This window comes from Astatotilapia calliptera, unplaced genomic scaffold (genome assembly GCF_900246225.1).
Source record: "Astatotilapia calliptera unplaced genomic scaffold, fAstCal1.2 U_scaffold_10, whole genome shotgun sequence".
Classification (NCBI taxonomy): Eukaryota; Metazoa; Chordata; class Actinopteri; order Cichliformes; family Cichlidae; genus Astatotilapia; species Astatotilapia calliptera.
Window position 1 is genome coordinate 475,001 of NW_020535619.1, and position 17,144 is coordinate 492,144.

The following is a 17,144-nucleotide window of genomic DNA, read 5'->3' on the forward strand; positions in this document are numbered from 1 at the left end:
TTATTTATGCCGTAAAAAAAATCTAATTAACATTAAAAATGTATTTTTTAAGAAGTAGTTGGACAGCAGAAATGGCTCAAATATTACAAGTATTTTTCCACTACTAATTAATTACCGTTGAGCTCAAAGGTTATATTAATACACGGTTAACGAATGTGTATTTATGACGACGATTTGTGAGACGAACAAAGGTAAACTTACGTTTGTTCGTACGATGGTCTTTCGGTGCATTTCAAGGTCCTGCACCCATCCGTCGGTAAACTGTACCTGGGCTTGTTGCAGTGACCTGAAGTTACTAAACTTCATGAGTGTATGCACTCACTCCAAGAACCGTATAATTATAAATCTGAGCGTGGTGAAAGTTGGGCAGCACGCTGACGTCTTTTGTCCCTCTGTGTGCTCGTAAGGGTCTGACCCTTTCACTCCTTTGATTTTTCCTCGTATCTTTTCTTTGTCTTTTCGTCGAGTCTGTCTTTGTACGGACCGGCATTGTTCTCCGTCGTTTTGTACATACCTTTTTTGTGCGGCAAAGAAAAAACAAGAAGGTATTGGAACCGGAGAATGAACGTTTTGTGGTGCTGCAATTGCAAATGCTTGTATTTGATGCGGTACTTGGATTGTTTTGCCAGGAGTTCCCGGCATGCAATGCGCAAAGTCACGTGGTCTGTCAATCGCTATAGGAAAAACCATAAAGCCTTTGCATGAAAACAACTGCTTTGATGTACACTGCCTTGTTGGTATATATGTATCAATCTAATAAAGTTAAACCTACACCATTCTCCCTATTCGGGATTTTAAACAGTACATAGCGGAAACAAAAAGACTGCTTGGTAGAGTTAACCTCCTGAACTATCTACAACACATGGTAGAAACCTGAAATTAAGACCAAGAACACTAGAGGTGAGACATGATCATTAATTAATATTAAAATTAATAAATGACAGATTTAGGGATATTTTCATAAAGTATTTATTTACCAAAACAATAGAAAACAGCATGGTAGCACAATATATTTTGCTAACACAGCAACCTTTAAATATGAAAGGAGACAGAGAAAGAAAGGTGAGAAAGAAGAATAAGAATAACACTTAATTGAGTTTTTGATGGCATTTTACACACAGTACTAATACAGTATCTAGAAAATATGGGAAAATACTGGCATCATATACAGTACTTACTTCTGAAGAAATTATATGGGACCCTGAAAAACAGGACACAAGTGAAAGGACAAAGAACTGTGAATGGCAATTGATGGACTTGCTCAGATGATCACAGTACTGGCATCTTTATTCCAGAAAGGAATTAGAGAAATCATATACACTAGTACTTACGTTGATGAACTTAAAAAGTTGAATGGTCTCGAACCTCTTAAACAAACAATGTATGATCAGACCCTGACAAACAGGACAGAAAGGAATAAAGATTAGATGAATATTAAAATCTATAAAGGACAGATTATGATTGAATTGTATCACCGAAGACTATTCACTCATCAATAAAAGGTCACCTACAAGGTCACCTACAACAGCATATTTCTCCTGTTTTGGCTTCCCTTCATTGGCTTCCTGTTAAATCCAGAATTGAATTCAAAATCCTGCTCCTCACATTCAAGGTCTTAAATAATCAGGCCCCATCTTATCTTAATGACCTTGTAGTACCATATCACCCTATTAGAGCGCTCCGCTCTCGCTCTGCAGGCCTACTTGTTGTTCCTAGAGTATTTAAAAGTAGAATGGGAGGGAGAGCCTTCAGTTTTCAGGCCCCTCTTCTGTGGAACCAGCTTCCAGTTTGGATTCGGGAGACAGACACTATCTCTACTTTTAAGATTAGGCTTAAAACTTTCCTTTTTTCTAAAGCATATAGTTAGGGCTGGACCAGGTGACCCTGAATCCTCCCTTTGTTATGCTGCAATAGATGTAGGCTGCCGGGGGATTCCCATGATGCATTGAGTTTTTCCTTTCCAGTCACCTTTCTCACTCACTATGTATTAATAGACCTCTCTGCATTGAATCATATCTGTTATTAACCTCTGTCTCTCTTCCACAGCATGTCTTTATCCTGTCTTCCTTCTCTCACCCCAACCGGTCGCAGCAGATGGCCGCCCCTCCCTGAGCCTGGTTCTGCCGGAGGTTTCTTCCTGTTAAAAGGGAGTTTTTCCTTCCCACTGTCGCCAAAGTGCTTGCTCATAGGGGGTCATATGATTGTTGGGTTTTTCTCTGTATCTATGAAGCGCCTTGAGGCGACTTTTGTTGTGATTTGGCGCTATATAAATAAAATTGAATTGAATTGAATTGAACTTCCACAGCAGCAACACTGAACATATCTTAAGACATGGAAACCTTTATGAAGTGAAAGGACAGACAGTGAAGGTTGAGAAAGAATTGTACTTAATACAGACGATGACAGTACTGGTATGCTTACTCTAGAAAAATGGTTGAATCATATTCCATATAGTACTTACTTAAAATGAACACACTTCAGTCCTCCTAAAATGACTGACAGCATCTGAAATGAAACAATGACAGATTAAGACTGTAAGAATATATGTTTATAAATGCCTAATACTCCAATCTCATATTTATTCTATCTATTAAGATGGACAAATTCTAAGCATTTACCAATCACTTGACTTGTTTGAAGTGAAGGTAGATACTAAACGTATTCGTTTAGGCAATAACAATAAAGCTGAATTTAATATTAACAATAGATAATTAGGAATGTTTTGCTCATTTTTATTTCACCTCACCAGGTTACAAAAGGAGCTTTCTCAGCAGGTCACTCTTCTCAGCTACCCTGTCAATGACCATGTCAGAGTCCAATGACATGAGAATGTCCTTTTCAGTGGCCATCAGCATAAACATCTCCAGCTTGTTTGCAGACAGGCTGCTTCGGAGTCTGCTTTTAATGAACTTGAGTGTAGAGAATGTTCTTTCACAGGCAACCTGAGTGAGGGAGAGGGTCAGCAGGTACTTGTATGCCAGCCCAAGGAGACGATAGGCATCAGACAGCATGTTGAACCGCCTGAGTATTTGATAGCAGCACAGTGGGCAATTTTTGCAAGAACCACAGCTTTCGGTCACAATTTCACTTTCTTCGTCCCATTCTTCAGATCTGTCCTTTGCTGTTCTGGTCGTGTACTCATCTACATGTGATGTCTTAAGCCTTTCCCACTGTTCAGCAAAACGTTTCAGTTCTGACTGAAGGTTATTAACTGTAGCCCTGCTGTCAAATTTAAGTAGACAGGCGCTGAGGTTCTGAAATGCATTACTTGGAAGAGAAACTGTTCTGACCTGGCTAAACTTCCTGGGGTCCAACCATGCCAAATCGGCAAGAAGAGGGCCATGTATGACAAATCGTCTGTGGATTGCTTCAATAACTGTGTCCAGGATGATGTTGTGCACTTTCACCTCATATGATTTCTCAGCATTGATTTGCAACTCATCTTCAGGCATCTCTCCGGCCATGCCTTTTCTCCTTTTGGCTCTCTTTTTAGGTAGTTCAGCCTCCACTTCCATGTCTGTGTTGTTCTCCCTCTCCTCTAGTTTTTGATTTGTCTGTTTCACAAATGTGTCTGCAGCTGTCTTCACAGTTGGAAAGTCCCTGGCAATACTTTTGAGGCCATCTTGTGTGGCAGTCACCATATGATGGGCAGAGAGAATGTCCATCCCCTTTGACTGGAGGTACTTTGACAGAGGAGTTGTTGCTCAAACACTCTAAGAAATATCTGTGCTGTTAACACAGTTTCATGCTTCAAGAGACACTCTTTAAAGCCTCGTGCTTTGGCACAAACAGCTGGCTTTTCTTTTTCCCTCTTTTCAATGGCTTCCATCGTCAGCACTACATCAACGAAGAGGCCATCATCTGGTTTTCCAAAATGTCCAAAGATTTTCTGGAGGGCATCATGCTTGGCCCACCACCGTGTCTCACCTATTGGACTGAGGCGTCTGTGTCTTGTGTTTTCGGTTTGTTTCTCCCACAGATTAACCCTGTGATAGGACTCCTTGATGAACACAGCTATGTCATTAAGTAAATTAAAGAGTGATCCACTTTCAATGACACTTTGTGTTGTGTCAGCAATCACAAGATTAAGTATGTGTGCATAGCACCACACATGCACATGAGTTGGAGACTGGGCAGTCATAAGTGCTGAAAAGCCTTTGTACTGGCCCTGCATATTTGAAGCACCATCTGTTGCATTCCCAATGCACATGGCCTTGTCTAGATTCAGATGCTCTAAAACTCCGGAAAGCAAGTTTACAAAGTACTGCCCCGTGGATGCTTCGCACCTCACTATGGAGACAAGCCTCTCCTGCACAGACTCAGTAACATACCTGATGATTACTGAACACTGATCATAACCTGTGATGTCTTGGGTTGTGTCTAGCTGAACAGAAAACATCCCAGCTTTCTGGACATCACTGGCGATGCTCTCTTGAAGGAGATGGCCAAGTGCATCAATCACTGAGTTGACAGTTGTTTTGGAGAGTAGGGTGATGAGAGATCCTCTACCTCTTGATCCACTGGTCTGATGCAACTTCTTGCTTTTTTCAATGCAGTCATTCAAATGTTCTCCAAGGCACATATCATACTTGCCTAATAACACAATCAGTTCCAGAAAGTTACCATGATCGATGGTGTTATCACCTAAAGTGTATGCAGCCTCATTCTCCACATGCCTATAGCTGAGTCCCCTCTTCCCAAGTACTTTGATCACATCCACTATACGCTCTAAAACTTGCCGTCTCTTTTTCACTTGTGCTCTGTGAGCTGACAACTGACTGCCAGCAAACAAGCTCCTGATGTTGCCTTTTGAGCACCTTAAGAAAAAAGCTTCAGCACAGGTCTGGTGTGTATTGCTCTTTTCATGCTCCTCTGTGCGCAGATGTATGTCGCCAGTCACTCATGCCTGTTATAAATGTGCTGGTGTCAGTCAGCCTTGCAAATGCCAGACACACAAAGCAGAACAATAAATGGCGTTCTTTTGCAATAAGTAAGCCACTTCCTGTTGGTGCCATCTTTACAGCTGAACACCCTCATCACAACTGCACTGCTACTGTTCTGCTGTGGGTGGTAATCTAAGAAGGCCTGTAATATGGCAGGTTCAGGGCGAGCAAAGTAATCGATGCCCTGGCTCTCACTCTCCTGCTCTTCCATCTCTCTCTCTTGCTCTTCCATCTCTCTCTCTTGCTCTTCCATCTCTCTCTCTTGCTCTTCCATCTCTCTCTCTTGCTCTTCCATCTCTCTCTCTTGCTCTTCCATCTCTCTCTCTCTTGCTCTTCCGTCTCTCTCTCTTGCTCTTCCGTCTCTCTCTCTTGCTCTTCCATCTCTCTCTCTTGCTCTTCCATCTCTCTCTCTTGCTCTTCCATCTCTCTCTCTTGCTCTTCCATCTCTCTCTCTTGCACTTCCATCTTTCTCTCTTGCTCCATCTCTCTCTCTTGCTCTTCAATCTCTCTCTCTTGCTCTTCCATCTCTCTCTCTTGCTCTTCCATCTCTCTCTCTTGTTCCATCTCTCTCTTGCTCTTCCATCTCTCTCTCTTGCTCTTCCATCTCTCTCTCTTGTTCCATCTCTCTCTTGCTCTTCCATCTCTCTCTCTTGTTCCATCTCTCTCTTGCTCTTCCATCTCTCTCTCTTGCTCTTCCATCTCTCTCTCTTGCTCTTCCATCTCTCTCTCTTGTTCCATCTCTCTCTTGCTCTTCCATCTCTCTCTCTTGCTCTTCCATCTCTCTCTCCTGCTCTTCCCTCTCTCTCCTGCTCTTCCATCTCTCTCTCTTGTTCCATCTCTCTCTTGCTCTTCCATCTCTCTCTCTTGCTCTTCCATCTCTCTCTTGCTCTTCCATCTCTCTCTCTTGTTCCATCTCTCTCTTGCTCTTCCATCTCTCTCTCTTGCTCTTCCATCTCTCTCTCTTGCTCTTCCATCTCTCTCTCCTGCTCTTCCATCTCTCTCCTGCTCTTCCATATCTCTCTCTTGCTCTTCCATCTCTCTCTCTTGCTCTTCCATCTCTCTCTCTTGCTCTTCCATCTCTCTCTCTTGCTCTTCCATCTCTCTCTCTTGCTCTTCCATCTCTCTCCTGCTCTTCCATCTCTCTCTCTTGCTCTTCCATCTCTCTCTCTTGCTCTTCCATCTCTCTCTCTTGCTCTTCCATCTCTCTCTCTTGCTCTTCCATCTCTCTCTCTTGCTCTTCCATCTCTCTCTGCTGCTCTTCTGTCTCCTCTGTCACAGACTTCTCCACTTTTGATGATAAATCAGCCTGGTGCAACATGTAAGGATTGGCACAATTTGTTAAGATTTTGAGAAGTTTGAGAAACTAACCTTAAGCATAAAATAAAATTTACTATCAGTAACTTCATAGCACCCGCCCAGCAGTATATAAACTCCGTCATGCTAGTTACGCTGTACGAGTTATTCTAAGCGACTGTATAAAGTCACCACAACGAAAACAAACTACAACTAAAATTAGTTTCTATCTGACACAGATAGACAGCAGGTCATAACTTCTTACCTGAAGTTCAGTTCCTCTGCCACTATGACCGGCGGCCGCCTCGGGTCTCTCCTCCTCCTGCCTCCCCTTTCCTTCATCCACCTGCTGGCCTCCACCACTTGCTGATCTTGCTAAATCTATGGAAGCTATGCCATAGCTACCACCAAACAATTCAGTAATTTTCACACATTTGGCAGCGTCTGCCTGAAGGGCTTGTTTCTTTTTGGCCCTAATTTTTTCGGCACCTCCTTTCCTTTTTTTGTTCTCCATTTTCTTTAGTTCGTCTATAAGATTGCTAAACAAGGGGGAGGGTGCATCCGACCTCCTCGGCTGTAATTGGTCCAGCCCAGAGTCGATCATGACCAATTGGCCAATCCAACACCTTTCATTGTTTATACCCTTCCCAAAAAAAAAAAAAAAAAAAAAGAAATCGGTCGGCCCATAAAAACAAAAAATCGCCAGCGGCCCACCGGGCAAGTGCCCGGTATGCCCGATGGCCAGTCCAGCTATGAGGGCAGGGCTGTGTTGGTCTGAGACTGTAGACATTAAAAAGTCCACAGGAGAGATGGTAGCTGATTAAACAAGTGTCATGAGATAATAACAAATGCAAAGATTGGTGACAGCGCTTGGAACCATAAGGCAACAAAAAACTGTGAGAAATAATTTAGGCTCTGCCTGTGAATCACTCTTTGCTTCTCTTCTTCCTTCCATCCCATCATTTCATATATCACTCTGCACTTGCTGTCTATGTGAGAACAAGGCACAACTTGCTATTGCAATAAACTATAATCTAATTATCCACACCTAACAACTCTTACACTTAATCTATAATAAAATGATGACAGAAAAATGTTATAGCCCTGCCTTTAGTAGCCTCACACAGCTCCTGCTGTTTCCTCCTCATGTCCTTACCAGCCATGTCTGCACAATGTTATATCATGAGTAATATTTTTTTAAAAATCCATCTAAATAAAACACACACATGCACGCACACACAGTGACACGTTAGACCTTCTTCAGAATACTGTATATACTGTGGGCATCATGGTGCTGATCCAGAATCCTTACATTATTATTTATTACTAGAGCTACAATAATAAAGCAATGAGGAGGGGAAGTAATAAATATGAAATAATGTATTTATGATGATTCCATTTGTTTCACTATCCACTCTGTGCAGAGGCAAAGCTTATTACATGTTTAAACTGTAGAGATACAATCATTTTACTGCTGTAACATCCAAATTTTGTCTCATTTAAAATATAAATCTAATATAATCTGCTTCTTAATGTATGTTCTTTAAAATACAGCTTGTGTGTTTAATATATTATAATTATAATAATGCATAATTATGTGAACATGCATATTAGATCGTTTTTAGTGAAATATAATCCCTCCAGAAAGGCAGGAAAAGCCCGGAAACTTGCTTTAAAACTAAATATGTTCCCTAAAACGGTGACAGAGCTACAGACCCATGACAGCCTTACACAGGTAGCCAGCAGCTGTGACCAGCACTACCTGTGCAGTTAATAAAAGCACAGGTAATGTTTGTCGCGCTGTTGCACACACAGCACGCTCGTTTGTTTCAGTTCGTCAGTAGCAACAAGACAGCTTACCAACGTGTACGTAATAAGCTAATACTCCTGGGTGCTACACACTACAGTGTGCGCTGTACACCTACTTACTGGTTTTGTCGCATCAGTCTGTGTCTCTGAGTTAACTTGTGTTTCTCCTACAGCTCCGGACCGCAACAAATGCGCGTGCTCTTTGTGAGCTCGTTCCCGGCTCGTAACCAGCGCGTTCTGCCGTCAAGGGTGATCATTGGTTAAATGTGATCATGTGACTGATGCAAGCCAGATCCTTTTATTTAGCAAAACTGTGATTAATAGTTAAATATTATTGTTGAGGGGCACAGACAGGACTCCGCACACACACACACATTAAAAAAAAAATAATAATAATTTTAAAAAAAAAAAGTTGCCTCAACAAAAGGGCACCTTGGGCACCCATCAGGAAAGGGGCGGGTGCTCAAGCCCCTCTAGCCCCCCCCCTCTGTACGTGCCTGCTGTTAGGTTAATTGTGCTGATCCTCGGGTTGGGGGATTTGTGTTTGTACTGGAGCGCAAAATTCAAACCAATGGAAGATGGACAACAAAAGTTCAAAGCCATCAGGTGCTCAGGTTAGAAAAAAGAGAAAAGATGCAGGTAAGCAGACGTGTGATTGGATAATGGCAGGTCATCCTGAACCAATCAGACTAAACTCCAAACAATACATTATGTTACAGATTTTAATATTAATTAGTCATTGTTACTTGTTGATTTGTCCTTTTCTCATTGTGTGACGAATTATGACGACTGTTTGGTAGCTGTTATTGTCTCTCTCTCTCTCTTCATGTGTGTTTCTCTGGTGAAACAATAGTTTTGTGTTAATGTTAGGGCTGCACGATTTTGCATAAAATGAGAATCACGATTTTTTGGCTTAGAATTGAGATCATGATTCTCTCATAACAATAAATAAACATAAAACAACAAATGTCTCACGTTTTGTTGTTGCAGCAAAATGTTGTCCTGCTTGAAATTCCGTCTCCACCGTTGCTCGACGCTGCGTGTACAGAGCAGGTAGTGCAACAATAGAAAAATAGTTGTGGGACGGCACTGTGTAGCGTTTGTCTAGGGTGTTGATCGTTTTCCTAAATCCCTCGTTTTGCACAGTGTTGATGGAGCCATATCTTTGGTCAGGTGATAAGTGATAGCCTCCGTAATGTCTTTGTGCCTGCGGGAGTTCGACGTGTATAGGGAAGCGCTGTATAAGGTTCCCGTTATTGATGTTTGGGTGGTTGACCGGGACAGATTTTCTCCTGTCACTTTCTCGTCATCCCTGACGTGCTCTCCGTGGTTTTTTCCCTGCTAATTTTAGCATCACACGGCACAGCTTCTGTATCACGTGGTATAAGGCTCCGCCCTTGTCATTTGTTGAGCAGGAAGAGTGAGCGCTTGTTTTCATGCAGAGTACGTCCCGGATCAAAATGTGAAGTTTTAGCGGTACATTTGATCTCTGTTGTTTTTGCCTGATGATTGGTTTGAGTCTTGACAATCCACATTGCTGGCGTTGCATCTTTCAATGCCAGCAATGGCAGGTATCAGTGCTCAAACCTTTTGTTTTTGTTTCCAACAAGTTGCCCACCTCGGGAAACAAAAATGTGTTCTTTTACTTGTCAGATGAACATATGAGACACTTTGACTCTTCAGTGCAGTGTGGAGCCTAACAAAGATCTGTTTTGTGTCCCAGCTGATCAGCAGGAGGAGGAGAGTCTGACGGAGCAGCAGAGGAACATTTTCAGCTACTTGGACTCAGCTCAGCCACTACAGAGGAAACAATGAGCTCAACACAGAAGGTGACAGACAGAGCAGGACCATATGACCAAAGATATTTATCACCATATACATTTGAACATTTGCCATAACGATGTAGCTGACGATAGAATTGACACCAGACAAAATACTTTACAGCTGCACAACTTTATTAAAAACCCATCAATGTATTTTCACTGAAACAAGCAGCTGTTGTTTATGTGCATTAAAGTTATATAAAAATGTAACAGTGCAAATGCAAATTCCTCGCTGACAGTTTAACCAAAAGGCGTTTCCAGTGGAAACTGGCCGACACATCCTGAGCATAACCATGTATAATATCCACTAAACTTCAGAAGAGGTTATACAGTCGTGGCCAAAAGCTTTGAGAATTGCATAAATATTGGAACCTGGAGAAGTTGCTGCTTAAGTTTTTATAATAGCATTTTGCCTGCACTCCAGAATGTTATGAGGAGTGATCAGATGAACTGCATCGTCCTTCTTTGCCATGAAAACGAACTTAATCCCCAAAACGCCTTACCACTGCATTTCATTGCTGTCATCAAAGGACCTGCTGAGACCATTTCAGTGATCGTCTTCTTAACTCAGGTGAGAATGTTGGCGAGCACGAGGCTGGAGATCATCATGGCTGTATCCCGATTCAGGTTCTGCAGCTTTAAAGTCCTCAAGGGCCGCGTACTCAAAGACCGCTAAGGCCGAAGTGCGAGGCTCGTAGGCTCGTGAAATGGGACGTCTAGTCTCCGTCGCGCTTCCCGGGTTGCCTAGCAACCATGATACTAACAGCTGGAAACGTTTCATACAGCTTTGTTTGACAGAAATGAAGGAGAACATGTTGGTACTAAATGTGGCTCAATGCTTACATATATGTGTAAAAAGCAAATGCAGGAGCTGTGATAACTGTGTCTGATAGAATGAAGAGTAGACTGATATATGAAATGTTCCTTTATTGGGTGAGAAAATCAGACCATGTCATAACTGCTGTAAGTCACACAGAATAGATATCAGAGCCTTAACCCTTTAGAGCCGATCGGAGCGGGCACGCTCTGTTTTGCGTAACTATTTTTAAATCCCAGTAGCACTGAAACCACGTAAGCTAGCGCAAAAAAATTTTTTTTGCATATGAAACCGGATGAGTTGTACTTACATCTTATGCCATCAGCTTGTCCTAGGTCACGGTTTCCTTCCACATAAAGCTTTGCAAAAACTGCATAAAAAGCGCTTGCAGGAACAAAAACATAATATTCCAGAAACACGCTTTACCGATCCGATCAGCTGTTCGTAACGCTTCCTACGTTGGAATAGACATCAGCACGAACTTTTGCATTTCCGCCATTACCTGCCCGAAACCGGAAGTGACGTCATTTTCGCGGAAATGTATTCTTTTTTGCCATCAGAGCCCCAGGGTCTATACTGGTCTTTTTAAAAGTTATCTTTGACTTTATGACTTTCTGTGTCGTTTCTGGGATGCTTAGGACTCATATTGCACTGCTGGAAATAGTTTATTTTGATGCATATGCTGCTTTTTTGCAAATTTGCAGTATAATATTTATTTTCGTTTTTCCTGCAGTGTATAAAAATTGGTGTATTTCAAAAATAAAACTATGAAGACACTCAAAATAAATTTCCTGTGGTGGGAAACTATTTTGTGCACCTTTTTTGTATTTACAGTTTTGACGGATAAGCCTCTTAAATTTCTCTAACTAGAAATATATGTTAAAACAGCAAAAACGATTTTCAATTTTTTTGTAGTTTATTGCACTTTTTTGCAATTTATGTAATTACTATGCACTTAATGAATACATATTATTAAAATCTGGGCTATAATGGTTGTATTGATGTATAGCAAATTGAAATGCTCCCAAAAATGGCTCCACAGCATGTAAAAATATAATATAAGCTCTGGCGGACTTGGTTCGACCACAGCCCAGAGTACCGGGCTGTGGTCGACTCCTTTGTCACGTGGTGTGAGCAGAATCATCTGCAGCTCAACGTGGCAAAGACCAAGGAACTGATCGTGGACTTCAGGAAGACCAGGAAACACTTGACCCCTGTTTCAATCCAGGGGGTCAGTGTTGACATTGTGGAGGACTATAAATACCTTGGAGTACACATTGACAATAACTGGACTGGGCTAAAAACACCACAGCACTTTACAGGAAGGGCCAGAGTCGTCTCTATTTTTTGAGGCGACTGAGGTCCTTCAACATCTGCCAGAAAATGCTGAGGATTTTCTATGAGTCTGTGGTGGCCAGTGCGATCCTCTATGCTGTTGCATGCTGGGGGAGCAGGCTGAGGGTCGCAGATGCCAACAGACTTAATAAACTGATCCGTAAGGCCAGCAATGTTGTGGGGATGGAGCTGGACTCCCTCAAGGTGGTGTCGGAGAGGTGGATGCTGTCCAAGATAAAGACAATGTTGGATAACACCTCCCACCCACTCCATGACATGTTGGTCAGTCACAGGAGCACGTTCAGTGAGAGACTGAGATTACCGAAAAGCACCACTGAACGACACAGGAAATCATTCCTGCCTGTGGCCATCTCCCTGTACAACGCATCCACTTAACACACTGTTTGCTGCTACAGCTACACATGTTTCTTTTCCAAATATTTATTTATAAGTGACTTATGTATGTATGTATGTATATATATGTATATATTGTACTATTCTTAGTTAGCGTATTGTCTGTCTTGTCTTAATGTTGGTTTAAAATGGAGCACTGTAACAAAAAATAATTTCCCCCAGGGATCAATAAAGTATTCTGATTCTGATTCTGATTCTATGGTAGGTCTTAAAGGGTTAAACAGGGTGACTTCTGCTAAATGGGTCAAACTGGGCAGAAAGTCTACAAACACATAACATCCTTATAGAATATGATGTAACACTATAGATCAACTTAGCTCAGAATATATAAAGCATATAAACAGTTACAGCAATATGATGCAACAAACACAGCAGCTACTGATCCAAAATACTCAAAGCTTCATAGAACTGAAACCAACATTTATTTTTAGCTCCATTCTGCTGCTGATACAGACTTTAGGTTTCTGAACATTAAACTTGTTGCTGCCTTTCATAGTGTGTAACTTGAAGGCCCTGAGTACTTTCTCCCACACTGGAAACACTGGGATGATCACATTATTTGAACATTACCTAATAAGACTGATTCAGCACAGACAGTTATGTTAAACTTTCCTAGCAGTCCTTCACAAACAGGGAACAGTCTGTCTATTCTCTCCATCTGTCAGCTGCTGCTGGCTCTTCCTCCTTGTTAAGAAAAATACTCTAAAACACTTCTTCAGTAAAGACTCAGAGAAGAGAAACACACAGAACTTCTTGCTAGCAAGGGCAGTCTCCAGAACTGAGACTCGCACTAAGAAACTGCGCCGGTCTTTATTTATACTTCAGTGAGCGTTTGTTCTTTACATTGGAATGTGGAGGTGTACGTGTGTGTGTGTGTGTGTGTGTGTGTTGCTGATCAAAGGGTCATATAACATGAAAGCACAAAAGGAAACATCCTTGGTCAGGAAGAGGGTAATCTCCCCCTCATCCTAGATGGTTCACCCTAGATAACACAGTGAGGAAGTCCAGCAGTTCATCTAGACAAAAAGGCACTTAGACTAAAACAGACATAGCTATGTTAAAACAATAAAACAAGGATTAGACATTCTTTCACTATGTCACCAACTAGACACTAATGATTACATGCAGTATTCTACCATATACAAACTTATATTATTAAAAGATTATACTGACGTCTAAATACAATTTCCTATTGACACTCCCTCCTGTTGTCAGAAAAACTTTTAAGTGAAATATCAGTTTGTAACATCTTGTCGTACATTTTCTGTCACATCGTCATTAATCACACAAAGTCTTCATGTTCCAACAGGTCAGAGTCATCATCATCATTTGTCACGGCTGTATATGCAGCAACAGTGGAAAATATTATGCGGTTAATCATGAGTTTTAGACATGGCAATATAAACGTTACAAAGACACAAAATAAAAGTAAGAATATCCCAACTCCAATGAGTAGCCTTTTTAGCACCTGTAACCAGGAGCCAGTGTAAAGCCAAGAAAACCAGTCACTCGGCATCCATCATCCGTCATCCAATCTGCCAGAGTGGTTTCACGAATCGATTTATCTAGTGGCTCGCTAGTAACTGGTAGTGGAAAAGGTCTCCCATGTATAATCTCAAATGGGGACAGCTTGTTGCTTCCTTGTGTTATTCTCATCCACATCTTGACCAGGCCCAAACATTCTGGCCATGGTCTGCCAGTTTCTTCCATTATTTTCCTGAGCCTTTGTTTTATAGTGCCATTTGTTCTCTCCACTAATCCTGCACTCTGTGGATGATAGGCACAATGATGTTTCAAACTGAAACCTAATTCTTCAGATGCTTTACTGATCACATCATTTACAAAATGGGTTCCATTATCTGATCTTATCAGAGTAGGAATTCCATATGTTGGAATGAAATGATTGCATAGACACTTTGCAACTGAGATTGCGTCTGCTTTTTTCACTGGGTATATTTCCGGCCATTTTGAGAATACATCTATAATTACTAGAGCATATTTTGAGCCCTGACACTCATTCAATTCAATAAAATCCATGTGGATTGTATGAAATGGATGAGGTGGTGTAGGAAAATGTCCTCTTTTTGGTCTTAAATTACCTTGGGTATTATGTTTTTGGCAGGTCATACATGTTCTCACATATTCTTTTGCTGAAGTTTCAAAATTTATAGCATAAAATTGTTGGGTTATTATAAAGGTCATCCCTCCTGTTGAGACATGACTTAAACCATGGCTCACTAGAGCGGCGTTAGTTAACAGTTAGGTATTCTAAACTTTCCTAGCCGTCTTTCACAAACAGGGAACAGTCTGTCTATTCTCTCCATCTGTCAGCTGCTGCTGGCTCTTCCTCCTCCTCTTCCTCACACACTGCTGAGTTTGTCCTGGTGGATCATCAGGGCTGCAAAGCCTCACAAATGATGTGCAGCAGTGGGTCCCTCAGTCTGTCCTCACTCTGGACACTTGCAGTCGTCACACATGGAAATCAAATGTGTGATAAGCTGCAGGATTCAAACACAAGTGTAACTTATAAACACATGTTCATACTTTTATTCCACAATCAGAGAGAAAGAAACAGAGAGAGAGTGCAGGACAGACAGACAGGTGACAGTCTCAGGTGTACACACTGCTACACAACAGCACCAGAGAAGCAGGATTTAGTGTTTGTGTTATTACGAGTGTAAACAAGAAGAGTTCCAGATGGTGCAGTGGACACATGTGTGACTGCTGTGATTAAAGCATCTTTCTTTCAGCTTAACGAGTGAACCGTCAGCTCGTTCAAACACACGTTAAAGTGCGTTTGGCTCGACACCACCGAACAGAGGCAGCAATATAACACAGCTAACATTAACAGTGCAGTGAATCCTGCTTGTGCCGTGATGTTCAGGACTGCAAACCGAGCAGCATCACTGACTTTCAGCTTGTTGTGTTTGTGGATATATGACTGACTTTAATTATCCACAAAATCATCACATTCTCTGTCAGATTAAGGTCGACTATTGAACGGCGTATATTTTAAAGGCTTTAAAACCAAGTTAACGCTGAAAGTACTAACATCACTAATGTCACATAACTTTGCCGACATGTGGCCAACAGTAATGTTTTAATGTTCTTCATTATTAAACATTTGCACATAAATAAGTGACATAATATTCAGAACTTACTTTTGAAAGTTTACTCTTTGGCCGCTCCACTTCTTTGAAGTGTCTCCCAGTCCCAATGCACTTGTTAGCATGTTTTGGTTCGTGTCTCCCCAGAAACATTTCCGTTGTGTTGTGTGTGCTTTTGTAGCGTTTTTCTTTTTGCAGCGTTTGTCTTTTTGCAAGTGTTTTCTGAAGTTGCAGTCCGTTTGGCCTCTCAGGGCCACCGTATATTTGACACATTTAAGGAAAATACTAATAAAATAAAATAAAATAAAATAAATGTTCCCTTTAGAAATTCCCCTATAAAATAGTTGGTTTTTTTTCAATCACTAATCTTAGCAGTAGGATTTACATGAAAAGAGAAATAAACTAAGTTTGAGTGAAAATGTAAATTTCTTGAACTCTCTGGGCAACCGATTCAGTGACTCAAATGACTCAAAAAACTTGATTCATTTTAGTGAGTGACTCATTCAAAGACTCGATTCAGTAAAAAGAATAGAAATTACCATCACTACAAGCTTCATTTTAAATTTATGTGAGAAGTCACATGAAGTCCCAATTTACACATATGTGCTGGTTCCCACTTTAGTAAGATATTTGTTAAAGAATTGATTTTCTGTCAGCTCACTAATAAGGCAAAATGGTAGCACTCAACATTGAGATTAGCATTATGCACAACAATGTGCATAATCTGAATGTCTCAGTTGTTTGTTTTAAAATCCATTGTTCTATAATTTAAAAAAAAAGTGGTCCAAAAGGATTTTTCTGCTCTTTCCATACACCAATACTGTGAACATGTGTGTCAAAATTTGATTTATATTATATTATTTAAAGAATTACACATTTTTCACAAACTGAAACAAAATCCTTTAAGTGGAATCAATGTCAGTGAATGAAGCACAAAGGACAGTGTTAGTAAAGTCTGATTTATTTATTTTTTTCATGTTCAGGGCATGAAAAAATAAAGAATCACAAGTTTACATTTATGCACAGGAAACATAAAATCAGTATTTTTCAGAAAGTATTTCCAGCAGAACCATTAACAGAATATGAAATCCCTAAAATTTTCCATTACTTCCTCAAAATTTAGTGATGATTTTCTAAAAACATTTGGTGGAGAGTTTCCATTTGAGTTACCTGATCTTTAATGATTGGATGTAAAACTTTGGAGTTAAAACCTTAGTAGTTTAAAAAATAGAGGATTTTGGCTTATTAAGGTAACTTCAGCGTCAACCCTGTTTTTTCTGGACTGCAATGCTGATTCACAATCTCAAATGCATATTATCTGCTACCATCTATCTATTATCAAACTGCATATTAATCACATGTCCTTTTCACATGTCCTATAACAGCGTTAGATTTTACTGGCATGTCTTTTATAGTCTTTTTAGATTTTTCATCACCATTTGCTAACATCTCTGGTGAGGATGTTAATAGGATCATTTTCTGTGGAAGAGGTGGAAACCCTGGGTTAACTTAGCAAGTTGATAACTGTTTATCCCGATCATCAGTGTTAGGGTAAATAAATCCAGATAAATACTAATGAGAGGTGAATGTGTGTGTGAATGGG

General features: G+C 40.7%; 1 protein-coding gene across 1 annotated transcript in view; it reads right to left on the reverse strand.

The window, feature by feature from the left end:
- LOC113017310 (NACHT, LRR and PYD domains-containing protein 12-like) overlaps positions 1-17,144 on the reverse strand; it is a 262,419-nt gene that overhangs the window by 173,214 nt on the left and 72,061 nt on the right. The gene's annotated exons all lie outside the window — the stretch shown is intronic.